Source organism: Eucyclogobius newberryi, unplaced genomic scaffold (assembly GCF_026437365.1).
Source record: "Eucyclogobius newberryi isolate DKJ021-1_F unplaced genomic scaffold, fEucNew1.0.hap1 SCAF_36, whole genome shotgun sequence".
NCBI classification, from domain to species: Eukaryota; Metazoa; Chordata; class Actinopteri; order Gobiiformes; family Gobiidae; genus Eucyclogobius; species Eucyclogobius newberryi.
In genome coordinates, this window is record NW_027316012.1 from 211,457 (window position 1) to 237,483 (window position 26,027).

At 39.0% G+C, this 26,027-nt stretch overlaps 22 non-coding genes across 22 annotated transcripts; all 22 read left to right on the top strand.

Moving 5' to 3' along the window:
- The first annotated feature begins 623 nt into the window (after window positions 1-623).
- Window positions 624-697, top strand: trnai-aau (transfer RNA isoleucine (anticodon AAU)). The gene has a single exon. It is a non-coding gene; the product is annotated as a tRNA-Ile (tRNA).
- Window positions 698-1,079: 382 nt separating this feature from the next.
- On the top strand, window positions 1,080-1,153 carry trnai-aau (transfer RNA isoleucine (anticodon AAU)). Its single transcript has one exon. It is a non-coding gene; the product is annotated as a tRNA-Ile (tRNA).
- An 853-nt stretch (window positions 1,154-2,006) lies between these two features.
- On the top strand, window positions 2,007-2,080 carry trnai-aau (transfer RNA isoleucine (anticodon AAU)). Its single transcript has one exon. It is a non-coding gene; the product is annotated as a tRNA-Ile (tRNA).
- Window positions 2,081-3,860: 1,780 nt separating this feature from the next.
- trnai-aau (transfer RNA isoleucine (anticodon AAU)) lies at window positions 3,861-3,934 on the top strand. Its single transcript has one exon. It is a non-coding gene; the product is annotated as a tRNA-Ile (tRNA).
- A 412-nt stretch (window positions 3,935-4,346) lies between these two features.
- On the top strand, window positions 4,347-4,420 carry trnai-aau (transfer RNA isoleucine (anticodon AAU)). Its single transcript has one exon. It is a non-coding gene; the product is annotated as a tRNA-Ile (tRNA).
- An 853-nt stretch (window positions 4,421-5,273) lies between these two features.
- Window positions 5,274-5,347, top strand: trnai-aau (transfer RNA isoleucine (anticodon AAU)). The gene has a single exon. It is a non-coding gene; the product is annotated as a tRNA-Ile (tRNA).
- A 1,780-nt stretch (window positions 5,348-7,127) lies between these two features.
- On the top strand, window positions 7,128-7,201 carry trnai-aau (transfer RNA isoleucine (anticodon AAU)). Its single transcript has one exon. It is a non-coding gene; the product is annotated as a tRNA-Ile (tRNA).
- An 883-nt stretch (window positions 7,202-8,084) lies between these two features.
- Window positions 8,085-8,158, top strand: trnai-aau (transfer RNA isoleucine (anticodon AAU)). The gene has a single exon. It is a non-coding gene; the product is annotated as a tRNA-Ile (tRNA).
- A 1,780-nt stretch (window positions 8,159-9,938) lies between these two features.
- trnai-aau (transfer RNA isoleucine (anticodon AAU)) lies at window positions 9,939-10,012 on the top strand. The gene has a single exon. It is a non-coding gene; the product is annotated as a tRNA-Ile (tRNA).
- Window positions 10,013-10,895: 883 nt separating this feature from the next.
- On the top strand, window positions 10,896-10,969 carry trnai-aau (transfer RNA isoleucine (anticodon AAU)). Its single transcript has one exon. It is a non-coding gene; the product is annotated as a tRNA-Ile (tRNA).
- Window positions 10,970-12,310: 1,341 nt separating this feature from the next.
- Window positions 12,311-12,384, top strand: trnai-aau (transfer RNA isoleucine (anticodon AAU)). The gene has a single exon. It is a non-coding gene; the product is annotated as a tRNA-Ile (tRNA).
- A 1,660-nt stretch (window positions 12,385-14,044) lies between these two features.
- Window positions 14,045-14,118, top strand: trnai-aau (transfer RNA isoleucine (anticodon AAU)). Its single transcript has one exon. It is a non-coding gene; the product is annotated as a tRNA-Ile (tRNA).
- Window positions 14,119-15,456: 1,338 nt separating this feature from the next.
- trnai-aau (transfer RNA isoleucine (anticodon AAU)) lies at window positions 15,457-15,530 on the top strand. Its single transcript has one exon. It is a non-coding gene; the product is annotated as a tRNA-Ile (tRNA).
- A 382-nt stretch (window positions 15,531-15,912) lies between these two features.
- Window positions 15,913-15,986, top strand: trnai-aau (transfer RNA isoleucine (anticodon AAU)). The gene has a single exon. It is a non-coding gene; the product is annotated as a tRNA-Ile (tRNA).
- Window positions 15,987-16,839: 853 nt separating this feature from the next.
- trnai-aau (transfer RNA isoleucine (anticodon AAU)) lies at window positions 16,840-16,913 on the top strand. The gene has a single exon. It is a non-coding gene; the product is annotated as a tRNA-Ile (tRNA).
- A 1,780-nt stretch (window positions 16,914-18,693) lies between these two features.
- On the top strand, window positions 18,694-18,767 carry trnai-aau (transfer RNA isoleucine (anticodon AAU)). Its single transcript has one exon. It is a non-coding gene; the product is annotated as a tRNA-Ile (tRNA).
- Window positions 18,768-19,650: 883 nt separating this feature from the next.
- Window positions 19,651-19,724, top strand: trnai-aau (transfer RNA isoleucine (anticodon AAU)). Its single transcript has one exon. It is a non-coding gene; the product is annotated as a tRNA-Ile (tRNA).
- Window positions 19,725-21,504: 1,780 nt separating this feature from the next.
- On the top strand, window positions 21,505-21,578 carry trnai-aau (transfer RNA isoleucine (anticodon AAU)). Its single transcript has one exon. It is a non-coding gene; the product is annotated as a tRNA-Ile (tRNA).
- An 883-nt stretch (window positions 21,579-22,461) lies between these two features.
- trnai-aau (transfer RNA isoleucine (anticodon AAU)) lies at window positions 22,462-22,535 on the top strand. The gene has a single exon. It is a non-coding gene; the product is annotated as a tRNA-Ile (tRNA).
- Window positions 22,536-24,330: 1,795 nt separating this feature from the next.
- On the top strand, window positions 24,331-24,404 carry trnai-aau (transfer RNA isoleucine (anticodon AAU)). Its single transcript has one exon. It is a non-coding gene; the product is annotated as a tRNA-Ile (tRNA).
- Window positions 24,405-24,817: 413 nt separating this feature from the next.
- On the top strand, window positions 24,818-24,891 carry trnai-aau (transfer RNA isoleucine (anticodon AAU)). The gene has a single exon. It is a non-coding gene; the product is annotated as a tRNA-Ile (tRNA).
- A 385-nt stretch (window positions 24,892-25,276) lies between these two features.
- trnai-aau (transfer RNA isoleucine (anticodon AAU)) lies at window positions 25,277-25,350 on the top strand. The gene has a single exon. It is a non-coding gene; the product is annotated as a tRNA-Ile (tRNA).
- The last annotated feature ends 677 nt before the right edge of the window (window positions 25,351-26,027 follow it).

Below are 26,027 nucleotides of genomic sequence, written 5' to 3' on the forward strand. Positions count from 1 at the left end.
TAAAACCCCACGTTTGTTGCTTTGTTATGTGTCAATTTAAGGAAATCTCTTTTCAGACTTAGAGGTCAGAACACTTATTGCAATCCCATTTGAACCGTACCTAAAGCGCCAAAAATGTGCAAAATTGCTCTTCCTTTTACATCCCTGAAGGTACCTTCAAGCAAATTCTAGTCTTATATAGTCACATGAGCACATTTTGACATACTAGCCCAGTTTAGTATGTGTGGCGGTTGAAAGATTTTGCTTGAGAAATAGTTTAAATATTACAAACCTGCCGATTTTCATTGGGCTGGATCGTTGTTAGGTAAAGCCAATCTTTAGTACTGAAGGTACAAACGAAGCAAGACCTTATACTTAAAAACTGCTGCTTTTTTTGGCCTAAACTAGTGGATTTATGTCAGGTATAATCCCACGTTTGGTGCTTTGTTATGTGTCAATTTAAGGAAATCTCTTTTCAGACTTAGAGGTCAGAACACTTATTGCAATCCCATTTGAACCGTACCTAAAGCGCCAAATATGTGCAAAATTGCTCTTCCTTTTACATCCCTGAAGGTACCTTCAAGCAAATTCTAGTCTTATATAGTCACATGAGCAAATTTTGACATTTTACTAATGAAAACTTTGGCTGGTTAGCTCAGTTGGTTAGAGCGTGGTGCTAATAACGCCAAGGTCGTGGGTTCGATCCCCATACTAGCCAGTTGCTTGAGAAATAGTTTAAATATTGCAAACGTGCCGATTTTCATTGGGCTGGATCGTTGTTAGGTAAAGCCGATCTTTAGTACTGAAGGTACAAACGAAGCAAGACCTACCTAAAAACCTGCTGCTTTTTTTTGGCCTAAACTGCTGGATTTATGTCATGTAAAACCCCACGTTTGTTGCTTTGTTATGTGTCAATTTAAGGAAATCTCTTTTCAGACTTAGAGGTCAGAACACTTATTTCAATCCCATTTGAACCGTACCTAAAGCGCCAAAAATGTGCAAAATTGCTCTTCCTTTTACATCCCTGAAGGTACCTTCAAGCAAATTCTAGTCTTATATAGTCACATGAGCACATTTTGACATTTTACTCCTGAAAACTTGGCTGGTTAGCTCAGTTGGTTAGAGCGTGGTGCTAATAACGCCAAGGTCGTGGGTTCGATCCCCATACTAGCCAGTTGCTTGAGAAATAGTTTAAATATTGCAAACGTGCCGATTTTCATTGGGCTGGATCGTTGTTAGGTAAAGCCGATCTTTAGTACTGAAGGTACAAACGAAGCAAGACCTACCTAAAAACCTGCTGCTTTTTTTTGGCCTAAACTGCTGGATTTATGTCAGGTAAACCCCCACGTTTGTTGCTTTGTTATGTGTCAATTTAAGGAAATCTCTTTTCAGACTTAGAGGTCAGAACTCTTATTGCAATCCCATTTGAACCGTACCTAAAGCGCCAAAAATGTGCAAAATTGCTCTTCCTTTTACATCCCTGAAGGTACCTTCAAGCCAACTCTTATATTATATGGTCCCTTGCGCACATTTTGACATTTTACATGTGGAAAATGTGGCTGGTTAGCGTGGTACTAATAACGCCAAGGTCGTGGGTTAGATCCAAATTCTAGCCAGTTGAGTTTGTTTAGCACATGTAAGATATTGATTAAGAAAGAATTTAACTATTACAAACCTTCCGATTTTCATTGGGCTGGATCGTTGTTAGGTAAAGCCGATCTTTAGTACTGATGGTACAAACGAAGCAAGACCTTCTACCTAAAAACCTGCTGCTTTTTTTGGCCTAAACTGCTGGATTTATGTCAGGTAAAACCCCACGTTTGTTGCTTTGTTATGTGTCAATTCAAGGAAATCTCTTTTCAGACTTAGAGGTCAGAACACTTATTGCAATCCCATTTGAACCGTACCTAAAGCGCCAAAAATGTGCAAAATTGCTCTTCCTTTTACATCCCTGAAGGTACCTTCAAGCAAATTCTAGTCTTATATAGTCACATGAGCACATTTTGACATTTTACTCCTGAAACTTTGGCTGGTTAGCTCAGTTGGTTAGAGCGTGGTGCTAATAACGCCAAGGTCGTGGGTTCGATCCCCATACTAGCCAGTTGCTTGAGAAATAGTTAAAATATTGCAAACGTGCCGATTTTCATTGGGCTGGATTGTTGTTAAGTAAAGCCGATCTTTAGTACTGAAGGTACAAACGAAGCAAGACCTACCTAAAAACCTGCTGCTTTTTTTTGGCCTAAACTGCAGGATTTATGTCAGGTAAACCCCCACGTTTGTTGCTTTGTTATGTGTCAATTTAAGGAAATCTCTTTTCAGACTTAGAGGTCAGAACTCTTATTGTAATCCCATTTGAACCGTACCTAAAGCGCCAAAAATGTGCAAAATTGCTCTTCCTTTTACATCCCTGAAGGTACCTTCAAGCCAACTCTTATATTATATGGTCCCTTGCGCACATTTTGACATTTTACATGTGGAAAATGTGGCTGGTTAGCGTGGTACTAATAACGCCAAGGTCGTGGGTTAGATCCAAATTCTAGCCAGTTGAGTTTGTTTAGCACATGTAAGATATTGATTAAGAAAGAATTTAACTATTACAAACCTTCCGATTTTCATTGGGCTGGATCGTTGTTAGGTAAAGCCGATCTTTAGTACTGATGGTACAAACGAAGCAAGACCTTCTACCTAAAAACCTGCTGCTTTTTTTGGCCTAAACTGCTGGATTTATGTCAGGTAAAACCCCACGTTTGTTGCTTTGTTATGTGTCAATTCAAGGAAATCTCTTTTCAGACTTAGAGGTCAGAACACTTATTGCAATCCCATTTGAACCGTACCTAAAGCGCCAAAAATGTGCAAAATTGCTCTTCCTTTTACATCCCTGAAGGTACCTTCAAGCAAATTCTAGTCTTATATAGTCACATAAGCACATTTTGACCTTTTACTCATGACAATTTTGGCTGGTTAGCTCAGTTTGTTAGAGCGTGGTGCTAATAACTCTAAGGTCGTCGGTTCTATCCCCATACTAGCCAGTTGCTTGAGAAATAGTTTAAATATTGCAAACGTGCCGATTTTAATTGGGCTGGATCGTTGTTAGGTAAAGCCGATCTTTAGTACTGAAGGTACAAACGAAGCAAGACCTACCTAAAAACCTGCTGCTTTTTTTTGGCCTAAACTGCTGGATTTATGTCAGGTAAAACCCCACGTTTGTTGCTTTGTTATGTGTCAATTTAAGGAAATCTCTTTTCAGACTTAGAGGTCAGAACTCTTATTGCAATCCCATTTGAACCGTACCTAAAGCGCCAAAAATGTGCAAAATTGCTCATCCTTTTACATCCCTGAAGGTACCTTCAAGCCAACTCTTATATTATATGGTCCCTTGCGCACATTTTGACATTTTACATGTGGAAAATGTGGCTGGTTAGCGTGGTACTAATAACACCAAGGTCGAGGGTTAGATCATCATTCTAGCCAGTTGAGTACATTTAGCACATGTAAGATATTGATTAAGAAAGAATTTAACTATTACAAACCTTCCGATTTTCATTGGGCTTGATCGTTGTTAGGTAAAGCCAATCTTTAGTACTGAAGGTACAAACAAAGCAAGACCTTCTACTTAAAAACTGCTTCTTTCTTTGGCCTAAACTAGTGGATTTATGTCAGGTAAAACCCCACGTTTGTTGCTTTGTTATGTCTCAATTTAAGGAAATCTCTTTTCAGACTTAGAGGTCAGAACACTTATTGCAATCCCATTTGAACCGTACCTAAAGCGCCAAAAATGTGCAAAATTGCTTTTCCTTTTACATCCGTGAAGGTACCTTCAAGCAAATTCTAGTCGTATAAAGTCACATGAGCACATTTTGACATTTTAAACTTGAGAATTCGGCTGGTTAGCTCAGTTGGTTAGAGCGTGGTGCTAATAACGCCAAGGTTGTGGGTTCGATGCCCATACTAGCCAGTTTAGTATGTGTGGCGGTTGAAAGATTTTGTTTGAGAAATAGTTTAAATATTACAAACCTGCCGATTTTCATTGGGCTGGATCGTTGTTAGGTAAAGCCGATCTTTAGTACTGGTGGTACAAACGAAGCAAGACCTTCTACCTAAAAACCTGCTGCTTTTTTTTGGCCTAAACTGCTGGATTTATGTCATGTAAAACCCCACGTTTGTTGCTTTGTTATGTGTCAATTTAAGGAAATCTCTTTTCAGACTTAGAGGTCAGAACACTTATTTCAATCCCATTTGAACCGTACCTAAAGCGCCAAAAATGTGCAAAATTGCTCTTCCTTTTACATCCCTGAAGGTACCTTCAAGCAAATTCTAGTCTTATATAGTCACATGAGCACATTTTGACATTTTACTCCTGAAAACTTGGCTGGTTAGCTCAGTTGGTTAGAGCGTGGTGCTAATAACGCCAAGGTCGTGGGTTCGATCCCCATACTAGCCAGTTGCTTGAGAAATAGTTTAAATATTGCAAACGTGCCGATTTTCATTGGGCTGGATCGTTGTTAGGTAAAGCCGATCTTTAGTACTGAAGGTACAAACGAAGCAAGACCTACCTAAAAACCTGCTGCTTTTTTTTGGCCTAAACTGCTGGATTTATGTCAGGTAAACCCCCACGTTTGTTGCTTTGTTATGTGTCAATTTAAGGAAATCTCTTTTCAGACTTAGAGGTCAGAACTCTTATTGCAATCCCATTTGAACCGTACCTAAAGCGCCAAAAATGTGCAAAATTGCTCTTCCTTTTACATCCCTGAAGGTACCTTCAAGCCAACTCTTATATTATATGGTCCCTTGCGCACATTTTGACATTTTACATGTGGAAAATGTGGCTGGTTAGCGTGGTACTAATAACGCCAAGGTCGTGGGTTAGATCCAAATTCTAGCCAGTTGAGTTTGTTTAGCACATGTAAGATATTGATTAAGAAAGAATTTAACTATTACAAACCTTCCGATTTTCATTGGGCTGGATCGTTGTTAGGTAAAGCCGATCTTTAGTACTGATGGTACAAACGAAGCAAGACCTTCTACCTAAAAACCTGCTGCTTTTTTTGGCCTAAACTGCTGGATTTATGTCAGGTAAAACCCCACGTTTGTTGCTTTGTTATGTGTCAATTCAAGGAAATCTCTTTTCAGACTTAGAGGTCAGAACACTTATTGCAATCCCATTTGAACCGTACCTAAAGCGCCAAAAATGTGCAAAATTGCTCTTCCTTTTACATCCCTGAAGGTACCTTCAAGCAAATTCTAGTCTTATATAGTCACATGAGCACATTTTGACATTTTACTCCTGAAACTTTGGCTGGTTAGCTCAGTTGGTTAGAGCGTGGTGCTAATAACGCCAAGGTCGTGGGTTCGATCCCCATACTAGCCAGTTGCTTGAGAAATAGTTAAAATATTGCAAACGTGCCGATTTTCATTGGGCTGGATTGTTGTTAAGTAAAGCCGATCTTTAGTACTGAAGGTACAAACGAAGCAAGACCTACCTAAAAACCTGCTGCTTTTTTTTGGCCTAAACTGCTGGATTTATGTCAGGTAAACCCCCACGTTTGTTGCTTTGTTATGTGTCAATTTAAGGAAATCTCTTTTCAGACTTAGAGGTCAGAACTCTTATTGTAATCCCATTTGAACCGTACCTAAAGCGCCAAAAATGTGCAAAATTGCTCTTCCTTTTACATCCCTGAAGGTACCTTCAAGCCAACTCTTATATTATATGGTCCCTTGCGCACATTTTGACATTTTACATGTGGAAAATGTGGCTGGTTAGCGTGGTACTAATAACGCCAAGGTCGTGGGTTAGATCCAAATTCTAGCCAGTTGAGTTTGTTTAGCACATGTAAGATATTGATTAAGAAAGAATTTAACTATTACAAACCTTCCGATTTTCATTGGGCTGGATCGTTGTTAGGTAAAGCCGATCTTTAGTACTGATGGTACAAACGAAGCAAGACCTTCTACCTAAAAACCTGCTGCTTTTTTTGGCCTAAACTGCTGGATTTATGTCAGGTAAAACCCCACGTTTGTTGCTTTGTTATGTGTCAATTCAAGGAAATCTCTTTTCAGACTTAGAGGTCAGAACACTTATTGCAATCCCATTTGAACCGTACCTAAAGCGCCAAAAATGTGCAAAATTGCTCTTCCTTTTACATCCCTGAAGGTACCTTCAAGCAAATTCTAGTCTTATATAGTCACATAAGCACATTTTGACCTTTTACTCATGACAATTTTGGCTGGTTAGCTCAGTTTGTTAGAGCGTGGTGCTAATAACTCTAAGGTCGTCGGTTCTATCCCCATACTAGCCAGTTGCTTGAGAAATAGTTTAAATATTGCAAACGTGCCGATTTTAATTGGGCTGGATCGTTGTTAGGTAAAGCCGATCTTTAGTACTGAAGGTACAAACGAAGCAAGACCTACCTAAAAACCTGCTGCTTTTTTTTGGCCTAAACTGCTGGATTTATGTCAGGTAAAACCCCACGTTTGTTGCTTTGTTATGTGTCAATTTAAGGAAATCTCTTTTCAGACTTAGAGGTCAGAACTCTTATTGCAATCCCATTTGAACCGTACCTAAAGCGCCAAAAATGTGCAAAATTGCTCATCCTTTTACATCCCTGAAGGTACCTTCAAGCCAACTCTTATATTATATGGTCCCTTGCGCACATTTTGACATTTTACATGTGGAAAATGTGGCTGGTTAGCGTGGTACTAATAACACCAAGGTCGAGGGTTAGATCATCATTCTAGCCAGTTGAGTACATTTAGCACATGTAAGATATTGATTAAGAAAGAATTTAACTATTACAAACCTTCCGATTTTCATTGGGCTTGATCGTTGTTAGGTAAAGCCAATCTTTAGTACTGAAGGTACAAACAAAGCAAGACCTTCTACTTAAAAACTGCTTCTTTCTTTGGCCTAAACTAGTGGATTTATGTCAGGTAAAACCCCACGTTTGTTGCTTTGTTATGTCTCAATTTAAGGAAATCTCTTTTCAGACTTAGAGGTCAGAACACTTATTGCAATCCCATTTGAACCGTACCTAAAGCGCCAAAAATGTGCAAAATTGCTTTTCCTTTTACATCCGTGAAGGTACCTTCAAGCAAATTCTAGTCGTATAAAGTCACATGAGCACATTTTGACATTTTAAACTTGAGAATTCGGCTGGTTAGCTCAGTTGGTTAGAGCGTGGTGCTAATAACGCCAAGGTTGTGGGTTCGATGCCCATACTAGCCAGTTTAGTATGTGTGGCGGTTGAAAGATTTTGTTTGAGAAATAGTTTAAATATTACAAACCTGCCGATTTTCATTGGGCTGGATCGTTGTTAGGTAAAGCCGATCTTTAGTACTGGTGGTACAAACGAAGCAAGACCTTCTACCTAAAAACCTGCTGTTTTTTTTTGGCCTAAACTGCTGGATTTATGTCAGGTATAATCCCACGTTTGTTGCTTTGTTATGTGTCAATTTAAGGAAATCTCTTTTCAGACTTAGAGGTCAGAACACTTAATTCAATCCCATTTGAACCGTACCTAAAGCGCCAAAAATGTGCAAAATTGCTCTTCCTTTTACATCCCTGAAGGTACCTTCAAGCCAACTCTTATATTATATGGTCCCTTGCGCACATTTTGACATTTTACATGTGGAAAATGTGGCTGGTTAGCGTGGTACTAATAACACCAAGGTCGAGGGTTAGATCCCCATTCTAGCCAGTTGAGTAAGTTTAGTATATGTAAGATATTGATTAAGAAAGAATTTAACTATTACAAACCTTCCTATTTTCATTGGGCTGGATCGTTGTTAGGTAAAGCCAATCTTTAGTACTGAAGGTACAAACGAAGCAAGACCTTATACTTAAAAACTGCTGCTTTTTTTGGCCTAAACTAGTGGATTTATGTCAGGTATAATCCCACGTTTGGTGCTTTGTTATGTGTCAATTTAAGGAAATCTCTTTTCAGACTTAGAGGTCAGAACACTTATTGCAATCCCATTTGAACCGTACCTAAAGCGCCAAAAATGTGCAAAATTGCTCCTCCTTTTACATCCCTGAAGGTACCTTCAAGCAAATTCTAGTCTTATATAGTCACATGAGCACATTTTGACATTTTACTCCTGAAAACTTTGGCTGGTTAGCTCAGTTGGTTAGAGCGTGGTGCTAATAACGCCAAGGTCGTGGGTTCGATCCCCATACTAGCCAGTTGCTTGAGAAATAGTTTAAATATTGCAAACGTGCCGATTTTCATTGGGCTGGATTGTTGTTAAGTAAAGCCGATCTTTAGTACTGAAGGTACAAACGAAGCAAGACCTACCTAAAAACCTGCTGCTTTTTTTTGGCCTAAACTGCTGGATTTATGTCAGGTAAACCCCCACGTTTGTTGCTTTGTTATGTGTCAATTTAAGGAAATCTCTTTTCAGACTTAGAGGTCAGAACTCTTATTGTAATCCCATTTGAACCGTACCTAAAGCGCCAAAAATGTGCAAAATTGCTCTTCCTTTTACATCCCTGAAGGTACCTTCAAGCCAACTCTTATATTATATGGTCCCTTGCGCACATTTTGACATTTTACATGTGGAAAATGTGGCTGGTTAGCGTGGTACTAATAACGCCAAGGTCGTGGGTTAGATCCAAATTCTAGCCAGTTGAGTTTGTTTAGCACATGTAAGATATTGATTAAGAAAGAATTTAACTATTACAAACCTTCCGATTTTCATTGGGCTGGATCGTTGTTAGGTAAAGCCGATCTTTAGTACTGATGGTACAAACGAAGCAAGACCTTCTACCTAAAAACCTGCTGCTTTTTTTGGCCTAAACTGCTGGATTTATGTCAGGTAAAACCCCACGTTTGTTGCTTTGTTATGTGTCAATTCAAGGAAATCTCTTTTCAGACTTAGAGGTCAGAACACTTATTGCAATCCCATTTGAACCGTACCTAAAGCGCCAAAAATGTGCAAAATTGCTCTTCCTTTTACATCCCTGAAGGTACCTTCAAGCAAATTCTAGTCTTATATAGTCACATAAGCACATTTTGACCTTTTACTCATGACAATTTTGGCTGGTTAGCTCAGTTTGTTAGAGCGTGGTGCTAATAACTCTAAGGTCGTCGGTTCTATCCCCATACTAGCCAGTTGCTTGAGAAATAGTTTAAATATTGCAAACGTGCCGATTTTAATTGGGCTGGATCGTTGTTAGGTAAAGCCGATCTTTAGTACTGAAGGTACAAACGAAGCAAGACCTACCTAAAAACCTGCTGCTTTTTTTTGGCCTAAACTGCTGGATTTATGTCAGGTAAAACCCCACGTTTGTTGCTTTGTTATGTGTCAATTTAAGGAAATCTCTTTTCAGACTTAGAGGTCAGAACTCTTATTGCAATCCCATTTGAACCGTACCTAAAGCGCCAAAAATGTGCAAAATTGCTCATCCTTTTACATCCCTGAAGGTACCTTCAAGCCAACTCTTATATTATATGGTCCCTTGCGCACATTTTGACATTTTACATGTGGAAAATGTGGCTGGTTAGCGTGGTACTAATAACACCAAGGTCGAGGGTTAGATCATCATTCTAGCCAGTTGAGTACATTTAGCACATGTAAGATATTGATTAAGAAAGAATTTAACTATTACAAACCTTCCGATTTTCATTGGGCTTGATCGTTGTTAGGTAAAGCCAATCTTTAGTACTGAAGGTACAAACGAAGCAAGACCTTCTACTTAAAAACTGCTTCTTTCTTTGGCCTAAACTAGTGGATTTATGTCAGGTAAAACCCCACGTTTGTTGCTTTGTTATGTCTCAATTTAAGGAAATCTCTTTTCAGACTTAGAGGTCAGAACACTTATTGCAATCCCATTTGAACCGTACCTAAAGCGCCAAAAATGTGCAAAATTGCTTTTCCTTTTACATCCGTGAAGGTACCTTCAAGCAAATTCTAGTCGTATAAAGTCACATGAGCACATTTTGACATTTTAAACTTGAGAATTCGGCTGGTTAGCTCAGTTGGTTAGAGCGTGGTGCTAATAACGCCAAGGTTGTGGGTTCGATGCCCATACTAGCCAGTTTAGTATGTGTGGCGGTTGAAAGATTTTGCTTGAGAAATAGTTTAAATATTACAAACCTGCCGATTTTCATTGGGCTGGATCGTTGTTAGGTAAAGCCGATCTTTAGTACTGGTGGTACAAACGAAGCAAGACCTTCTACCTAAAAACCTGCTGTTTTTTTTTGGCCTAAACTGCTGGATTTATGTCAGGTATAATCCCACGTTTGTTGCTTTGTTATGTGTCAATTTAAGGAAATCTCTTTTCAGACTTAGAGGTCAGAACACTTAATTCAATCCCATTTGAACCGTACCTAAAGCGCCAAAAATGTGCAAAATTGCTCTTCCTTTTACATCCCTGAAGGTACCTTCAAGCCAACTCTTATATTATATGGTCCCTTGCGCACATTTTGACATTTTACATGTGGAAAATGTGGCTGGTTAGCGTGGTACTAATAACACCAAGGTCGAGGGTTAGATCCCCATTCTAGCCAGTTGAGTAAGTTTAGTATATGTAAGATATTGATTAAGAAAGAATTTAACTATTACAAACCTTCCTATTTTCATTGGGCTGGATCGTTGTTAGGTAAAGCCAATCTTTAGTACTGAAGGTACAAACGAAGCAAGACCTTATACTTAAAAACTGCTGCTTTTTTTGGCCTAAACTAGTGGATTTATGTCAGGTATAATCCCACGTTTGGTGCTTTGTTATGTGTCAATTTAAGGAAATCTCTTTTCAGACTTAGAGGTCAGAACACTTATTGCAATCCCATTTGAACCGTACCTAAAGCGCCAAAAATGTGCAAAATTGCTCCTCCTTTTACATCCCTGAAGGTACCTTCAAGCAAATTCTAGTCTTATATAGTCACATGAGCACATTTTGACATTTTACTCTTGAAAACTTTGGCTGGTTAGCTCAGTTGGTTAGAGAGTGGTGCTAATAACGCCAAGGTCGTGGGTTCAATCCCCATACTAGCCAGTTGCTTGAGAAATAGTTTAAATATTGCAAACGTGCCGATTTTCATTGGGCTGGATTGTTGTTAGGTAAAGCCGATCTTTAGTACTGAAGGTACAAACGAAGCAAGACCTACCTAAAAACCTGCTGCTTTTTTTTGGCCTAAACTGCTGGATTTATGTCAGGTAAAACCCCACGTTTGTTGCTTTGTTATGTGTCAATTTAAGGAAATCTCTTTTCAGACTTAGAGGTCAGAACTCTTATTGCAATCCCATTTGAACCGTACCTAAAGCGCCAAAAATGTGCAAAATTGCTCTTCCTTTTACATCCCTGAAGGTACCTTCAAGCAAATTCTAGTCGTATAAAGTCACATGAGCACATTTTGACATTTTAAACCTGAGAACCTTGGCTGGTTAGCTCAGTTGGTTAGAGCGTAGTGCTAATAACACCAAGGTTGTGGGTTCGATGCCCATACAAGCCAGTTTAGTATGTGTGGCGGTCGAAAGATATTGCTTGAGAAATAGTTTAAATATTACAAACCTGCCGATTTTCATTGGGCTGGATCGTTGTTAGGTAAAGCCGATCTTTAGTACTGATGGTACAAACGAAGCAAGACCTTCTACCTAAAAACCTGCTGTTTTTTTTTTGGCCTAAACTGCTGGATTTATGTCAGGTATAATCCCACGTTTGTTGCTTTGTTATGTGTCAATTTAAGGAAATCTCTTTTCAGACTTAGAGGTCAGAACACTTATTTCAATCCCATTTGAACCGTACCTAAAGCGCCAAAAATGTGCAAAATTGCTCTTCCTTTTACATCCCTGAAGGTACCTTCAAGCCAACTCTTATATTATATGGTCCCTTGCGCACATTTTGACATTTTACATGTGGAAAATGTGGCTGGTTAGCGTGGTACTAATAACACCAAGGTCGAGGGTTAGATCCCCATTCTAGCCAGTTGAGTAAGTTTAGTATATGTAAGATATTGATTAAGAAAGAATTTAACTATTACAAACCTTCCTATTTTCATTGGGCTGGATCGTTGTTAGGTAAAGCCAATCTTTAGTACTGAAGGTACAAACGAAGCAAGACCTTATACTTAAAAACTGCTGCTTTTTTTGGCCTAAACTAGTGGATTTATGTCAGGTATAATCCCACGTTTGGTGCTTTGTTATGTGTCAATTTAAGGAAATCTCTTTTCAGACTTAGAGGTCAGAACACTTATTGCAATCCCATTTGAACCGTACCTAAAGCGCCAAAAATGTGCAAAATTGCTCTTCCTTTTACATCCCTGAAGGTACCTTCAAGCAAATTCTAGTCTTATATAGTCACATGAGCACATTTTGACATTTTACTCCTGAAAACTTTGGCTGGTTAGCTCAGTTGGTTAGAGCGTGGTGCTAATAACGTCAAGGTCGTGGGTTCGATCCCCCTACTAGCCAGTTGCTTGAGAAATAGTTTAAATATTGCAAACGTGCCGATTTTCATTGGGCTGGATCGTTGTTAGGTAAAGCCGATCTTTAGTACTGAAGGTACAAACGAAGCAAGACCTACCTAAAAACCTGCTGCTTTTTTTTGGCCTAAACTGCTGGATTTATGTCAGGTAAACCCCCACGTTTGTTGCTTTGTTATGTGTCAATTTAAGGAAATCTCTTTTCAGACTTAGAGGTCAGAACTCTTATTGTAATCCCATTTGAACCGTACCTAAAGCGCCAAAAATGTGCAAAATTGCTCTTCCTTTTACATCCCTGAAGGTACCTTCAAGCCAACTCTTATATTATATGGTCCCTTGCGCACATTTTGACATTTTACATGTGGAAAATGTGGCTGGTTAGCGTGATACTAATAACACCAAGGTCGAGGGTTAGATCATCATTCTAGCCAGTTGAGTACATTTAGCAAATGTAAGATATTGATTAAGAAAGAATTTAACTATTACAAACCTTCCGATTTTCATTGGGCTGGATCGTTGTTAGGTAAAGCCAATCTTTAGTACTGATGGTACAAACGAAGCAAGACCTTCTACCTAAAAACCTGCTGTTTTTTTTTTGGCCTAAACTGCTGGATTTATGTCAGGTATAATCCCACGTTTGTTGCTTTGTTATGTGTCAATTTAAGGAAATCTCTTTTCAGACTTAGAGGTCAGAACACTTATTTCAATCCCATTTGAGCCGTACCTAAAGCGCCAAAAATGTGCAAAATTGCTCTTCCTTTTACATCCCTGAAGGTACCTTCAAGCAAATTCTAGTCTTATATAGTCACATGAGCACATTTTGACGTACTAGCCAGTTTAGTATGTGTGGCGGGTGAAAGATTTTGCTTGAGAAATAGTTTAAATATTACAAACCTGCCGATTTTCATTGGGCTGGATCGTTGTTAGGTAAAGCCGATCTTTAGTACTGATGGTACAAACGAAGCAAGACCTTCTACCTAAAAACCTGCTGCTTTTTTTGGCCTAAACTGCTGGATTTATGTCAGGTAAAACCCCACGTTTGTTGCTTTGTTATGTGTCAATTTAAGGAAATCTCTTTTCAGACTTAGAGGTCAGAACACCTATTGCAATCCCATTTGAACCGTACCTAAAGCGCCAAAAATGTGCAAAATTGCTCTTCCTTTTACATCCCTGAAGGTACCTTCAAGCAAATTCTAGTCTTATATAGTCACATGAGCACATTTTGACATACTAGCCCAGTTTAGTATGTGTGGCGGTTGAAAGATTTTGCTTGAGAAATAGTTTAAATATTACAAACCTGCCGATTTTCATTGGGCTGGATCGTTGTTAGGTAAAGCCAATCTTTAGTACTGAAGGTACAAACGAAGCAAGACCTTATACTTAAAAACTGCTGCTTTTTTTGGCCTAAACTAGTGGATTTATGTCAGGTATAATCCCACGTTTGGTGCTTTGTTATGTGTCAATTTAAGGAAATCTCTTTTCAGACTTAGAGGTCAGAACACTTATTGCAATCCCATTTGAACCGTACCTAAAGCGCCAAAAATGTGCAAAATTGCTCTTCCTTTTACATCCCTGAAGGTACCTTCAAGCAAATTCTAGTCTTATATAGTCACATGAGCACATTTTGACATTTTACTCCTGAAAACTTTGGCTGGTTAGCTCAGTTGGTTAGGGCGTGGTGCTAATAACGCCAAGGTCGTGGGTTCGATCCCCATACTAGCCAGTTGCTTGAGAAATAGTTTAAATATTGCAAACGTGCCGATTTTCATTGGGCTGGATCGTTGTTAGGTAAAGCCGATCTTTAGTACTGAAGGTACAAACGAAGCAAGACCTACCTAAAAACCTGCTGCTTTTTTTTGGCCTAAACTGCTGGATTTATGTCAGGTAAACCCCCACGTTTGTTGCTTTGTTATGTGTCAATTTAAGGAAATCTCTTTTCAGACTTAGAGGTCAGAACTCTTATTGTAATCCCATTTGAACCGTACCTAAAGCGCCAAAAATGTGCAAAATTGCTCTTCCTTTTACATCCCTGAAGGTACCTTCAAGCCAACTCTTATATTATATGGTCCCTTGCGCACATTTTGACATTTTACATGTGGAAAATGTGGCTGGTTAGCGTGGTACTAATAACGCCAAGGTCGTGGGTTAGATCCAAATTCTAGCCAGTTGAGTAAGTTTAGTATATGTAAGATATTGATTAAGAAAGAATTTAACTATTACAAACCTTCCGATTTTCATTGGGCTGGATCGTTGTTAGGTAAAGCCGATCTTTAGTACTGATGGTACAAACGAAGCAAGACCTTCTACCTAAAAACCTGCTGCTTTTTTTGGCCTAAACTGCTGGATTTATGTCAGGTAAAACCCCACGTTTGTTGCTTTGTTATGTGTCAATTCAAGGAAATCTCTTTTCAGACTTAGAGGTCAGAACACTTATTGCAATCCCATTTGAACCGTACCTAAAGCGCCAAAAATGTGCAAAATTGCTCTTCCTTTTACATCCGTGAAGGTACCTTCAAGCAAATTCTAGTCGTGTAAAGTCACATGAGCACATTTTGACATTTTAAACCTGAGAACCTTGGCTGGTTAGCTCAGTTGGTTAGAGCGTGGTGCTAATAACGCCAAGGTCGTGGGTTCGATGCCATACTATCTAGTTTAGTATGTGTGGCGGTTGAAAGATTTTGCTTGAGAAATAGTTTAAATATTACAAACCTGCCGATTTTCATTGGGCTGGATCGTTGTTAGGTAAAGCCAATCTTTAGTACTGAAGGTACAAACGAAGCAAGACCTTATACTTAAAAACTGCTGCTTTTTTTGGCCTAAACTAGTGGATTTATGTCAGGTATAATCCCACGTTTGGTGCTTTGTTATGTGTCAATTTAAGGAAATCTCTTTTCAGACTTAGAGGTCAGAACACTTATTGCAATCCCATTTGAACCGTACCTAAAGCGCCAAATATGTGCAAAATTGCTCTTCCTTTTACATCCCTGAAGGTACCTTCAAGCAAATTCTAGTCTTATATAGTCACATGAGCAAATTTTGACATTTTACTAATGAAAACTTTGGCTGGTTAGCTCAGTTGGTTAGAGCGTGGTGCTAATAACGCCAAGGTCGTGGGTTCGATCCCCATACTAGCCAGTTGCTTGAGAAATAGTTTAAATATTGCAAACGTGCCGATTTTCATTGGGCTGGATCGTTGTTAGGTAAAGCCGATCTTTAGTACTGAAGGTACAAACGAAGCAAGACCTACCTAAAAACCTGCTGCTTTTTTTTGGCCTAAACTGCTGGATTTATGTCATGTAAAACCCCACGTTTGTTGCTTTGTTATGTGTCAATTTAAGGAAATCTCTTTTCAGACTTAGAGGTCAGAACACTTATTTCAATCCCATTTGAACCGTACCTAAAGCGCCAAAAATGTGCAAAATTGCTCTTCCTTTTACATCCCTGAAGGTACCTTCAAGCAAATTCTAGTCTTATATAGTCACATGAGCACATTTTGACATTTTACTCCTGAAAACTTGGCTGGTTAGCTCAGTTGGTTAGAGCGTGGTGCTAATAACGCCAAGGTCGTGGGTTCGATCCCCATACTAGCCAGTTGCTTGAGAAATAGTTTAAATATTGCAAACGTGCCCATTTTCATTGGGCTGGATCGTTGTTAGGTAAAGCCGATCTTTAGTACTGAAGGTACAAACGAAGCAAGACCTACCTAAAAACCTGCTGCTTTTTTTTGGCCTAAACTGCTGGATTTATGTCAGGTAAACCCCCACGTTTGTTGCTTTGTTATGTGTCAATTTAAGGAAATCTCTTTTCAGACTTAGAGGTCAGAACTCTTATTGCAATCCCATTTGAACCGTACCTAAAGCGCCAAAAATGTGCAAAATTGCTCTTCCTTTTACATCCCTGAAGGTACCTTCAAGCCAACTCTTATATTATATGGTCCCTTGCGCACATTTTGACATTTTACATGTGGAAAATGTGGCTGGTTAGCGTGGTACTAATAACGCCAAGGTCGTGGGTTAGATCCAAATTCTAGCCAGTTGAGTTTGTTTAGCACATGTAAGATATTGATTAAGAAAGAATTTAACTATTACAAACCTTCCGATTTTCATTGGGCTGGATCGTTGTTAGGTAAAGCCGATCTTTAGTACTGATGGTACAAACGAAGCAAGACCTTCTACCTAAAAACCTGCTGCTTTTTTTGGCCTAAACTGCTGGATTTATGTCAGGTAAAACCCCACGTTTGTTGCTTTGTTATGTGTCAATTCAAGGAAATCTCTTTTCAGACTTAGAGGTCAGAACACTTATTGCAATCCCATTTGAACCGTACCTAAAGCGCCAAAAATGTGCAAAATTGCTCTTCCTTTTACATCCCTGAAGGTACCTTCAAGCAAATTCTAGTCTTATATAGTCACATGAGCACATTTTGACATTTTACTCCTGAAACTTTGGCTGGTTAGCTCAGTTGGTTAGAGCGTGGTGCTAATAACGCCAAGGTCGTGGGTTCGATCCCCATACTAGCCAGTTGCTTGAGAAATAGTTAAAATATTGCAAACGTGCCGATTTTCATTGGGCTGGATTGTTGTTAAGTAAAGCCGATCTTTAGTACTGAAGGTACAAACGAAGCAAGACCTACCTAAAAACCTGCTGCTTTTTTTTGGCCTAAACTGCTGGATTTATGTCAGGTAAACCCCCACGTTTGTTGCTTTGTTATGTGTCAATTTAAGGAAATCTCTTTTCAGACTTAGAGGTCAGAACTCTTATTGTAATCCCATTTGAACCGTACCTAAAGCGCCAAAAATGTGCAAAATTGCTCTTCCTTTTACATCCCTGAAGGTACCTTCAAGCCAACTCTTATATTATATGGTCCCTTGCGCACATTTTGACATTTTACATGTGGAAAATGTGGCTGGTTAGCGTGGTACTAATAACGCCAAGGTCGTGGGTTAGATCCAAATTCTAGCCAGTTGAGTTTGTTTAGCACATGTAAGATATTGATTAAGAAAGAATTTAACTATTACAAACCTTCCGATTTTCATTGGGCTGGATCGTTGTTAGGTAAAGCCGATCTTTAGTACTGATGGTACAAACGAAGCAAGACCTTCTACCTAAAAACCTGCTGCTTTTTTTGGCCTAAACTGCTGGATTTATGTCAGGTAAAACCCCACGTTTGTTGCTTTGTTATGTGTCAATTCAAGGAAATCTCTTTTCAGACTTAGAGGTCAGAACACTTATTGCAATCCCATTTGAACCGTACCTAAAGCGCCAAAAATGTGCAAAATTGCTCTTCCTTTTACATCCCTGAAGGTACCTTCAAGCAAATTCTAGTCTTATATAGTCACATAAGCACATTTTGACCTTTTACTCATGACAATTTTGGCTGGTTAGCTCAGTTTGTTAGAGCGTGGTGCTAATAACTCTAAGGTCGTCGGTTCTATCCCCATACTAGCCAGTTGCTTGAGAAATAGTTTAAATATTGCAAACGTGCCGATTTTAATTGGGCTGGATCGTTGTTAGGTAAAGCCGATCTTTAGTACTGAAGGTACAAACGAAGCAAGACCTACCTAAAAACCTGCTGCTTTTTTTTGGCCTAAACTGCTGGATTTATGTCAGGTAAAACCCCACGTTTGTTGCTTTGTTATGTGTCAATTTAAGGAAATCTCTTTTCAGACTTAGAGGTCAGAACTCTTATTGCAATCCCATTTGAACCGTACCTAAAGCGCCAAAAATGTGCAAAATTGCTCATCCTTTTACATCCCTGAAGGTACCTTCAAGCCAACTCTTATATTATATGGTCCCTTGCGCACATTTTGACATTTTACATGTGGAAAATGTGGCTGGTTAGCGTGGTACTAATAACACCAAGGTCGAGGGTTAGATCATCATTCTAGCCAGTTGAGTACATTTAGCACATGTAAGATATTGATTAAGAAAGAATTTAACTATTACAAACCTTCCGATTTTCATTGGGCTTGATCGTTGTTAGGTAAAGCCAATCTTTAGTACTGAAGGTACAAACAAAGCAAGACCTTCTACTTAAAAACTGCTTCTTTCTTTGGCCTAAACTAGTGGATTTATGTCAGGTAAAACCCCACGTTTGTTGCTTTGTTATGTCTCAATTTAAGGAAATCTCTTTTCAGACTTAGAGGTCAGAACACTTATTGCAATCCCATTTGAACCGTACCTAAAGCGCCAAAAATGTGCAAAATTGCTTTTCCTTTTACATCCGTGAAGGTACCTTCAAGCAAATTCTAGTCGTATAAAGTCACATGAGCACATTTTGACATTTTAAACTTGAGAATTCGGCTGGTTAGCTCAGTTGGTTAGAGCGTGGTGCTAATAACGCCAAGGTTGTGGGTTCGATGCCCATACTAGCCAGTTTAGTATGTGTGGCAGTTGAAAGATTTTGCTTGAGAAATAGTTTAAATATTACAAACCTGCCGATTTTCATTGGGCTGGATCGTTGTTAGGTAAAGCCGATCTTTAGTACTGGTGGTACAAACGAAGCAAGACCTTCTACCTAAAAACCTGCTGTTTTTTTTTGGCCTAAACTGCTGGATTTATGTCAGGTATAATCCCACGTTTGTTGCTTTGTTATGTGTCAATTTAAGGAAATCTCTTTTCAGACTTAGAGGTCAGAACACTTAATTCAATCCCATTTGAACCGTACCTAAAGCGCCAAAAATGTGCAAAATTGCTCTTCCTTTTACATCCCTGAAGGTACCTTCAAGCCAACTCTTATATTATATGGTCCCTTGCGCACATTTTGACATTTTACATGTGGAAAATGTGGCTGGTTAGCGTGGTACTAATAACACCAAGGTCGAGGGTTAGATCCCCATTCTAGCCAGTTGAGTAAGTTTAGTATATGTAAGATATTGATTAAGAAAGAATTTAACTATTACAAACCTTCCTATTTTCATTGGGCTGGATCGTTGTTAGGTAAAGCCAATCTTTAGTACTGAAGGTACAAACGAAGCAAGACCTTATACTTAAAAACTGCTGCTTTTTTTGGCCTAAACTAGTGGATTTATGTCAGGTATAATCCCACGTTTGGTGCTTTGTTATGTGTCAATTTAAGGAAATCTCTTTTCAGACTTAGAGGTCAGAACACTTATTGCAATCCCATTTGAACCGTACCTAAAGCGCCAAAAATGTGCAAAATTGCTCCTCCTTTTACATCCCTGAAGGTACCTTCAAGCAAATTCTAGTCTTATATAGTCACATGAGCACATTTTGACATTTTACTCCTGAAAACTTTGGCTGGTTAGCTCAGTTGGTTAGAGCGTGGTGCTAATAACGCCAAGGTCGTGGGTTCGATCCCCATACTAGCCAGTTGCTTGAGAAATAGTTTAAATATTGCAAACGTGCCGATTTTCATTGGGCTGGATTGTTGTTAAGTAAAGCCGATCTTTAGTACTGAAGGTACAAACGAAGCAAGACCTACCTAAAAACCTGCTGCTTTTTTTTGGCCTAAACTGCTGGATTTATGTCAGGTAAACCCCCACGTTTGTTGCTTTGTTATGTGTCAATTTAAGGAAATCTCTTTTCAGACTTAGAGGTCAGAACTCTTATTGTAATCCCATTTGAACCGTACCTAAAGCGCCAAAAATGTGCAAAATTGCTCTTCCTTTTACATCCCTGAAGGTACCTTCAAGCCAACTCTTATATTATATGGTCCCTTGCGCACATTTTGACATTTTACATGTGGAAAATGTGGCTGGTTAGCGTGGTACTAATAACGCCAAGGTCGTGGGTTAGATCCAAATTCTAGCCAGTTGAGTTTGTTTAGCACATGTAAGATATTGATTAAGAAAGAATTTAACTATTACAAACCTTCCGATTTTCATTGGGCTGGATCGTTGTTAGGTAAAGCCGATCTTTAGTACTGATGGTACAAACGAAGCAAGACCTTCTACCTAAAAACCTGCTGCTTTTTTTGGCCTAAACTGCTGGATTTATGTCAGGTAAAACCCCACGTTTGTTGCTTTGTTATGTGTCAATTCAAGGAAATCTCTTTTCAGACTTAGAGGTCAGAACACTTATTGCAATCCCATTTGAACCGTACCTAAAGCGCCAAAAATGTGCAAAATTGCTCTTCCTTTTACATCCCTGAAGGTACCTTCAAGCAAATTCTAGTCTTATATAGTCACATAAGCACATTTTGACCTTTTACTCATGACAATTTTGGCTGGTTAGCTCAGTTTGTTAGAGCGTGGTGCTAATAACTCTAAGGTCGTCGGTTCTATCCCCATACTAGCCAGTTGCTTGAGAAATAGTTTAAATATTGCAAACGTGCCGATTTTAATTGGGCTGGATCGTTGTTAGGTAAAGCCGATCTTTAGTACTGAAGGTACAAACGAAGCAAGACCTACCTAAAAACCTGCTGCTTTTTTTTGGCCTAAACTGCTGGATTTATGTCAGGTAAAACCCCACGTTTGTTGCTTTGTTATGTGTCAATTTAAGGAAATCTCTTTTCAGACTTAGAGGTCAGAACTCTTATTGCAATCCCATTTGAACCGTACCTAAAGCGCCAAAAATGTGCAAAATTGTTCATCCTTTTACATCCCTGAAGGTACCTTCAAGCCAACTCTTATATTATATGGTCCCTTGCGCACATTTTGACATTTTACATGTGGAAAATGTGGCTGGTTAGCGTGGTACTAATAACACCAAGGTCGAGGGTTAGATCATCATTCTAGCCAGTTGAGTACATTTAGCACATGTAAGATATTGATTAAGAAAGAATTTAACTATTACAAACCTTCCGATTTTCATTGGGCTTGATCGTTGTTAGGTAAAGCCAATCTTTAGTACTGAAGGTACAAACGAAGCAAGACCTTCTACTTAAAAACTGCTTCTTTCTTTGGCCTAAACTAGTGGATTTATGTCAGGTAAAACCCCACGTTTGTTGCTTTGTTATGTCTCAATTTAAGGAAATCTCTTTTCAGACTTAGAGGTCAGAACACTTATTGCAATCCCATTTGAACCGTACCTAAAGCGCCAAAAATGTGCAAAATTGCTTTTCCTTTTACATCCGTGAAGGTACCTTCAAGCAAATTCTAGTCGTATAAAGTCACATGAGCACATTTTGACATTTTAAACTTGAGAATTCGGCTGGTTAGCTCAGTTGGTTAGAGCGTGGTGCTAATAACGCCAAGGTTGTGGGTTCGATGCCCATACTAGCCAGTTTAGTATGTGTGGCGGTTGAAAGATTTTGCTTGAGAAATAGTTTAAATATTACAAACCTGCCGATTTTCATTGGGCTGGATCGTTGTTAGGTAAAGCCGATCTTTAGTACTGGTGGTACAAACGAAGCAAGACCTTCTACCTAAAAACCTGCTGTTTTTTTTTGGCCTAAACTGCTGGATTTATGTCAGGTATAATCCCACGTTTGTTGCTTTGTTATGTGTCAATTTAAGGAAATCTCTTTTCAGACTTAGAGGTCAGAACACTTAATTCAATCCCATTTGAACCGTACCTAAAGCGCCAAAAATGTGCAAAATTGCTCTTCCTTTTACATCCCTGAAGGTACCTTCAAGCCAACTCTTATATTATATGGTCCCTTGCGCACATTTTGACATTTTACATGTGGAAAATGTGGCTGGTTAGCGTGGTACTAATAACACCAAGGTCGAGGGTTAGATCCCCATTCTAGCCAGTTGAGTAAGTTTAGTATATGTAAGATATTGATTAAGAAAGAATTTAACTATTACAAACCTTCCTATTTTCATTGGGCTGGATCGTTGTTAGGTAAAGCCAATCTTTAGTACTGAAGGTACAAACGAAGCAAGACCTTATACTTAAAAACTGCTGCTTTTTTTGGCCTAAACTAGTGGATTTATGTCAGGTATAATCCCACGTTTGGTGCTTTGTTATGTGTCAATTTAAGGAAATCTCTTTTCAGACTTAGAGGTCAGAACACTTATTGCAATCCCATTTGAACCGTACCTAAAGCGCCAAAAATGTGCAAAATTGCTCCTCCTTTTACATCCCTGAAGGTACCTTCAAGCAAATTCTAGTCTTATATAGTCACATGAGCACATTTTGACATTTTACTCCTGAAAACTTTGGCTGGTTAGCTCAGTTGGTTAGAGAGTGGTGCTAATAACGCCAAGGTCGTGGGTTCAATCCCCATACTAGCCAGTTGCTTGAGAAATAGTTTAAATATTGCAAACGTGCCGATTTTCATTGGGCTGGATTGTTGTTAGGTAAAGCCGATCTTTAGTACTGAAGGTACAAACGAAGCAAGACCTACCTAAAAACCTGCTGCTTTTTTTTGGCCTAAACTGCTGGATTTATGTCAGGTAAAACCCCACGTTTGTTGCTTTGTTATGTGTCAATTCAAGGAAATCTCTTTTCAGACTTAGAGGTCAGAACACTTATTGCAATCCCATTTGAACCGTACCTAAAGCGCCAAAAATGTGCAAAATTGCTCTTCCTTTTACATCCGTGAAGGTACCTTCAAGCAAATTCTAGTCGTGTAAAGTCACATGAGCACATTTTGACATTTTAAACCTGAGAACCTTGGCTGGTTAGCTCAGTTGGTTAGAGCGTGGTGCTAATAACGCCAAGGTCGTGGGTTCGATGCCATACTATCTAGTTTAGTATGTGTGGCGGTTGAAAGATTTTGCTTGAGAAATAGTTTAAATATTACAAACCTGCCGATTTTCATTGGGCTGGATCGTTGTTAGGTAAAGCCGATCTTTAGTACTGATGGTACAAACGAAGCAAGACCTTCTACCTAAAAACCTGCTGTTTTTTTTTGGCCTAAACTGCTGGATTTATGTCAGGTATAATCCCACGTTTGTTGCTTTGTTATGTGTCAATTTAAGGAAATCTCTTTTCAGACTTAGAGGTCAGAACACTTAATTCAATCCCATTTGAACCGTACCTAAAGCGCCAAAAATGTGCAAAATTGCTCTTCCTTTTACATCCCTGAAGGTACCTTCAAGCAAATTCTAGTCTTATATAGTCACATAAGCACATTTTGACCTTTTACTCATGACAATTTTGGCTGGTTAGCTCAGTTTGTTAGAGCGTGGTGCTAATAACTTTAAGGTCGTCGGTTCTATCCCCATACTAGCCAGTTGCTTGAGAAATAGTTTAAATATTGCAAACGTGCCGATTTTAATTGGGCTGGATCGTTGTTAGGTAAAGCCGATCTTTAGTACTGAAGGTACAAACGAAGCAAGACCTACCTAAAAACCTGCTGCTTTTTTTTGGCCTAAACTGCTGGATTTATGTCAGGTAAAACCCCACGTTTGTTGCTTTGTTATGTGTCAATTTAAGGAAATCTCTTTTCAGACTTAGAGGTCAGAACTCTTATTGCAATCCCATTTGAACCGTACCTAAAGCGCCAAAAATGTGCAAAATTGCTCTTCCTTTTACATCCCTGAAGGTACCTTCAAGCCAACTCTTATATTATATGGTCCCTTGCGCACATTTTGACATTTTACATGTGGAAAATGTGGCTGGTTAGCGTGGTACTAATAACACCAAGGTCGAGGGTTAGATCATCATTCTAGCCAGTTGAGTACATTTAGCACATGTAAGATATTGATTAAGAAAGAATTTAACTATTACAAACCTTCCGATTTTCATTGGGCTTGATCGTTATTAGGTAAAGCCAATCTTTAGTACTGAAGGTACAAACGAAGCAAGACCTTCTACTTAAAAACTGCTTCTTTCTTTGGCCTAAACTAGTGGATTTATGTCAGGTAAAACCCCACGTTTGTTGCTTTGTTATGTGTCAATTCAAGGAAATCTCTTTTCAGACTTAGAGGTCAGAACACTTATTGCATTCCCATTTGAACCGTACCTAAAGCGCCAAAAATGTGCAAAATTGCTTTTCCTTTTACATCCGTGAAGGTACCTTCAAGCAAATTCTAGTCGTATAAAGTCACATGAGCACATTTTGACATTTTAAACCTGAGAATTCGGCTGGTTAGCTCAGTTGGTTAGAGCGTGGTGCTAATAACGCCAAGCTTGTGGGTTCGATGCCCATACTAGCCAGTTTAGTATGTGTGGCGGTTGAAAGATTTTGCTTGAGAAATAGTTTAAATATTACAAACCTGCCGATTTTCATTGGGCTGGATCGTTGTTAGGTAAAGCCGATCTTTAGTACTGGTGGTACAAACGAAGCAAGACCTTCTACCTAAAAACCTGCTGTTTTTTTTTGGCCTAAACTGCTGGATTTATGTCAGGTATAATCCCACGTTTGTTGCTTTGTTATGTGTCAATTTAAGGAAATCTCTTTTCAGACTTAGAGGTCAGAACACTTAATTCAATCCCATTTGAACCGTACCTAAAGCGCCAAAAATGTGCAAAATTGCTCTTCCTTTTACATCCCTGAAGGTACCTTCAAGCAAATTCTAGTCTTATATAGTCACATAAGCAGATTTTGACCTTTTACTCCTGACAACTTTGGCTGGTTAGCTCAGTTGGTTAGAGCGTGGTGCTAATAACGCCAAGGTCGTGGGTTCGATCCCCATACTAGCCAGTTGCTTGAGAAATAGTTTAAATATTACAAACCTGCCGATTTTCATTGGGCTGGATCGTTGTTAGGTAAAGCCGATCTTTAGTACTGATGGTACAAACGAAGCAAGACCTTCTACCTAAAAACCTGATGCTTTTTTTGGCCAAAACTGCTGGATTTATGTCAGGTAAAACCCCACGTTTGTTGCTTTGTTATGTGTCAATTTAAGGAAATCTCTTTTCAGACTTAGAGGTCAGAACACTTATTGCAATCCCATTTGAACCGTACCTAAAGCGCCAAAAATGTGCAAAATTGCTCTTCCTTTTACATCCCTGAAGGTACCTTCTAGCAAATTCTAGTCTTATATAGTCACATGAGCACATTTTGACCTTTTCCTCCTGACAACTTTGGCTGGTTAGCTCAGTTGGTTAGAGCGTGGTGCTAATAACGCCAAGGTCGTGGGTTCGATCCAAATACTAGCCAGTTGCTTGAGAAATAGTTTAAATATTGCAAACGTGCCGATTTTAATTGGGCTGGATCGTTGTTAGGTAAAGCCGATCTTTAGTACTGAAGGTACAAACGAAGCAAGACCTACCTAAAAACCTGCTGCTTTTTTTTGGCCTAAACTGCTGGATTTATGTCAGGTAAAACCCCACGTTTGTTGCTTTGTTATGTGTCAATTTAAGGAAATCTCTTTTCAGACTTAGAGGTCAGAACTCTTATTGCAATCCCATTTGAACCGTACCTAAAGCGCCAAAAATGTGCAAAATTGCTCTTCCTTTTACATCCCTGAAGGTACCTTCAAGCCAACTCTTATATTATATGGTCCCTCGCGAATATTTTGACATTTTACATGTGGAAAATGTGGCTGGTTAGCGTGATACTAATAACACCAAGGTCGAGGGTTAGATCATCATTCTAGCCAGTTGAGTACATTTAGCAAATGTAAGATATTGATTAAGAAAGAATTTAACTATTACAAACCTTCCGATTTTCATTGGGCTGGATCGTTGTTAGGTAAAGCCAATCTTTAGTACTGATGGTACAAACGAAGCAAGACCTTCTACCTAAAAACCTGCTGTTTTTTTTTGGCCTAAACTGCTGGATTTATGTCAGGTATAATCCCACGTTTGTTGCTTTGTTATGTGTCAATTTAAGGA